Source organism: Pseudochaenichthys georgianus, chromosome 21, assembly GCF_902827115.2.
Source record: "Pseudochaenichthys georgianus chromosome 21, fPseGeo1.2, whole genome shotgun sequence".
Lineage (NCBI taxonomy): Eukaryota > Metazoa > Chordata > Actinopteri > Perciformes > Channichthyidae > Pseudochaenichthys > Pseudochaenichthys georgianus.
Genome location: NC_047523.1, coordinates 4581889 through 4586486, shown reverse-complemented (window position 1 = coordinate 4586486; position 4598 = coordinate 4581889). Strand labels below are relative to the sequence as shown.

Genomic DNA, 4598 nt, shown 5'->3' with positions numbered 1-4598 from the left:
GGCCTGGACATGCAGGTTTAAATAACAGAATTGAACATGAGCCGTAGGGCAACATACGTGCTGACATGCTAAGAACCACCACCAGTTATATGCATACGTACCAATTTGTTTAAGGTTGGAGAGACCTTTGGATAGCCAGCACGGCATTGAGGTCAGGGCGGATGTAGGATGAGAAAGCGGAGGAGGACCACCGTCCGAGTTGTTGCAGGGATGAGGACGAGACGCCTTGATTGGCAGCGGAAGTAGCTGCGCCTATTCTGAAGGAGTGCCCCGTGTGTAGAAGGGGGGATAACCCGGATTTAATTAGGACTTGTTTTAAATAGATGTTGAACTGTCTTTGTGTTAAAGGAAAATTCCCTGAGATGAGGAATAATGGCGAGAGGGGGTTCGAGGTAGGTCTAAGCCGTAGAAACTTGATCATGGCTTTATAAGGGCAGAATTGAGAATCGATGCGGGCGGCGATGACGGAGCAGGCGCCGCCGCATTTGGAGTGTTTAAGATATAAACTAAGATGGCTGGCGTGAAAGGATAAGTCAGAAAAGCTGACGTCTCTATTGGAATTGAAAGTGAGGGAAGCGGTGGTAAATTCGCCTGGTCTAAGAAAGGCATAAAAAGCTAGGAGAAATAGAGCGTCGAGTAGTGCATCGATGTAAGGGGAAAATACCCCGCTTCTAAGCTTGGAGAGCATGAGGTGTAAAGTGGAGAGTGTAATAGGGCGTCTCCGGTCTGAAACGGGGGGGTAAGTTTTAATGAGACCTTTGAGGACGAGTTTGACAGACTGGTTTGTGAACAGGCTGGGAAAGCCGGGATCGGAACAGCGAACGTTAAACTGGATTCCCGCTAAGAGGCCCCGGATGTATTGAGGTTTGAGGTGGCGATCAGTGGCGCAGTAGCACATGAAGGCACACACGGTGGAGATGAGAACGGGTTTAAGAGTGATGCCTAAGGAAAAGCAAAACATCGCAAACGTTCTCCAAGCGAAATCGTATGTTTTAAGGGTGGAAGTGGCTAAGCCTTTCCTCATGAAGAATCTGGCTGATTCGAGGTGCCTTTCTAGGGGGCTACTATCTAGGAGAGAGAGAGGAGGTGCAGGGGAGGAATCTTGACGGGTTGAGCGCTGGCTCCTGGGCAGAGATTCCGGAACTTCTGAAATTGGAAGCGAGAGAGGGAATCAGCCACTGGGTTAAGGTGGCCGGGAACGTGACGTGCGGAGATGAGGAAATTGTGGGTGATGGAAGACCACGTGATGCTTCTCATGAACGGCATGATGTCACGGCACGGGGAGCGTGCTTTGTTAATAATCCCGACCACTGATTGGTTGTCGCAGAGTACTGAGATCCGCTTCCGGGGCCAGAGGTGCCCCCACACGTGGCAGGCAACAGCGATCGGAAAGATCTCATGCAGAGCGGAGGAAGAGGCATGGCTGGGAAATGTCGGAGGCCACGAGCCTGCGAACCACTCTCCCTGAAAAAACCCCCCAAAACCCACGGATGGGGCAGCGTCCGTGAAGAATCTCATGGAGTCGGAGGAGTACATGAGGTCGTCGTAGAAGAAGGTGACGCCATTCCAGTGTGCGAGCAGGAGGGACCAAAATCGTAGGTCAGAGCGGCAGCCTTCGTCTAGGAAGACGTGGTCATGGAGGTTTTCTGCAGCCGACGCTGTATCCAGGAGCCGGGAGATAAAAGAGCGCCCCTGAGGGATGATACGCATGGCGAAATTGAGGTGCCCGAGCAAGGAGAGAAGCTGCTGCTTGGTGATAACTTGTTGCTCGCAGAAGGCTTTTGAGATGTCGCGAATGCGCTGCAGTTTGTCCGTGGGGAGAGATGCTTCCATGTCTACGGAGTCGAGTGTAATGCCTAAAAAGCCCAGGCGTGTGTTGGGGCCTAGCGTTTTCTCTACTGAGAGGGGAACACCTAACTCCTGAAAGCATGTTTGGAGTTTTGCTAAAGAGTCGCCTGAGTTGTCCCGAGGGGGATCTATGAGGAGGAAGTCGTCCAATAAGTGGAACGGAGGGGATTCTAACGACGTTCAGGAGGATCCAGCAGAGGGCTTCGGAAAAAGAATTAAAGATACAGGGGCTACTTCTGCACCCGAAGGTTAGGCGGACAGCAAAGTAGAATTTTGATTCCCACCTGATACCGAACATGTGCCACTGAGATGGGTGAATGGGAATTATTTTGAATGCGTCCGTGATATCCGCTTTGGAGAGCCACGCTCCTTGCCCTGCAAATTTGATAAGCTTAATGGCATTATCGACTGAAGCGTAGTGAAGTGAAAAATACTCGGGGGGAATAAGGCTATTGATGCTGCAGAACGGCCCAGCGCGAGGAGCGGACAGATCGAAGATGAGCCTTTTCTTCTCGGAATATTTGCGTGTAGCGACCCCTATTGGGCTTGTTCGGAACACCGGGAACGGAGAGGACTGGAAAGGACCGATTAAATATCCTTTGTTGAGCTCTTTTTTTATGAGCTGAGAGACTATAGTGGGTTCTTTGGCGGCTGACTGCATGTTTTTTGCCACTAGAGTCACTGAGGGGGGAGAGAGAACCCCTACCCTGAACCCTTGAGAGAGCCCTGACAGCAGATAGTCAACGAACACGGGATTTGGGTGAGTCGAAGGTGCAGCTGCTAAATGTGTGGTGTTAATGGGAGTCGATGGGTGATGTTTTAAAAGGTTTTTCCACCACGTTGATTCTGGCGCGGGAAAATGAGCCGGCGCCTGGGGCAGACTGACCTCGGGTGGGCCTCCCTGCACGTACTGACGGTTTGTTTTGATGTTCCCAGAATACTGCGTGGGGAAAACGCTAGACCCGGAGAGAGGTACTGAAGGGCAGAGCGGAGAGGTGTGGCCCTGCGCTCCGCAGCTAATGCATGAAACTACCTGTTGCCCGCCGGTAGCCATAACGAGCAGCTCGGTATCCAGCACGGACCAGTTCAGGCGGATGTTGCTATGAGCTAAGTGTAGCGCTGCTTTGCTGGAGAAGCTTTTGTGGTATTGATAGAAAACTAGTTTCCCATATTTTAAGTGAAGATCTCCGATCATGGCCAAATAGGCGTCTAATTCCGCTCTCCTTCCAGGGTAAACTGTGCAGAGAACATCGCGGAAAATGCTGAATGCTACCAGAAATTGTCCTATCGAAAGGTCTTTGAGGAGCCGGGGGTCTGCGGATTTAAATACCGCAGTAATGCTTCCTCCCGTGGCGATGGCTTTGTCGCACTCCGGGGAAGGCAGGATGAGGCTGACCAAATTGATGTCTTTCCCGTCAAGGATTTTTGCCCTGAGCCGTGAGGAGATGTTAGCGGCTTGGGGGATATAGGGCCTACCTGAGAGAGGAGCCGGGAGGGCGGAAGTCAGGGTGTAAACGGGAGCTATCGCGCCGGTTGTAAAATCCTGGCCCGGCGGGGCCGCCAGAGAGGTTGAAGCTCCAGCCTGATTTTTCTCCATGGACTGGAGGCGAGCGTCTATTAATAGCATGGAGCTTGCCAAAGATTGCAGCGTATTGGCTAGTCTACTGTCGAACGGGGGCTGAGTGCCGGAGCTCCCGGGCTGAGCGGTGCTGGGCTGCTGAGCCCCGCTGGAGTGAACCTGGAGAGTGTGGGATTTTTTGGCCGGGCGAGCTCCTGGAGGACTCGCTTTTTTAAGCCTTTTGCCCCCGCGGCCGCGAGCGCGCCCTCGCCCTCTTCCGGGGGGGCTGGCTGGGGCTGCTGGCCTGGGTTGAGAGACCGCGCCGGAGGCTTGGTCCGCCAGATCACGGAGCTGAGACAGCAGGAGATCTGGGGCTGGGGTGATGCCCTGCTTCTGGAGGTGGGCGATGAGGAATTCTGCTTCTGCTGAGCGAGAGCCGCTGCGGGCGCTCAGACGGGAGCTGGAGCGACGATGAGTTACAGAGTTGGATGCTGCCTCTGAAAGGGTATCGGAGATGGGATCGAGATCCTTCGAAAAAGGTAAGTCCTCTGAAGAGTCTGAATTAGGCATGTTTGAGCGTTTGTTTTGTTTTTTGTATCCAGTGTTTAAAGGCGTAAGAGGAGTATAAACTACCAGCTTTGCGCGTTGACACCTGGAAGACAGCTGATAGAACAGGGGAGAGCATATATAGAGGGGTTAACAGGTGCGATGATTAGCCCTGTAATGAAGGGGCGTGATAGGTTTAGCTGAGGAGAGGCGCTCCCTGTCATTTAGATGCAGGGAGCAAGTATTGCCATGACGCGCAATACGGAGTGTTAGGTCTTCCTGTCTGAACTTGCGCTAAGCTTCATTTGTTTCTCAGAATTGAAGGGGAAAAACACAAAAGCATTGTACACAATGTAAACCTATCAATGTCGTTTTTGAGTAGTGGAGATATCACTGTCAGATCAATCGACAGTAAGGAGAATACTTACTTCCGGGTGTACAATTCTTCAGATGCAGTACTTCCATTAGCGTCAAATACCGCCGCCGATGGGAATACATTGCAATCAGTTGAAAGCTCTTTGCGTCCGTTTATGAAGCTGAAGGAGCCTCGGCGCGTCACAACTGCACGCCATAGGACCCTGACCAAGCGTCGCTCCTGGACGTTTAGGGAGTGAGAGTGTGTTGCCAAAATAGAATACATAAATAA

General features: G+C 52.1%; 1 pseudogene; it reads right to left on the bottom strand.

Annotated features, from left to right (window-relative positions):
* Positions 1-701: 701 nt before the first annotated feature.
* LOC139436002 (uncharacterized) lies at positions 702-3976 on the bottom strand (annotated as a pseudogene).
* Positions 3977-4598: the final 622 nt, after the last annotated feature.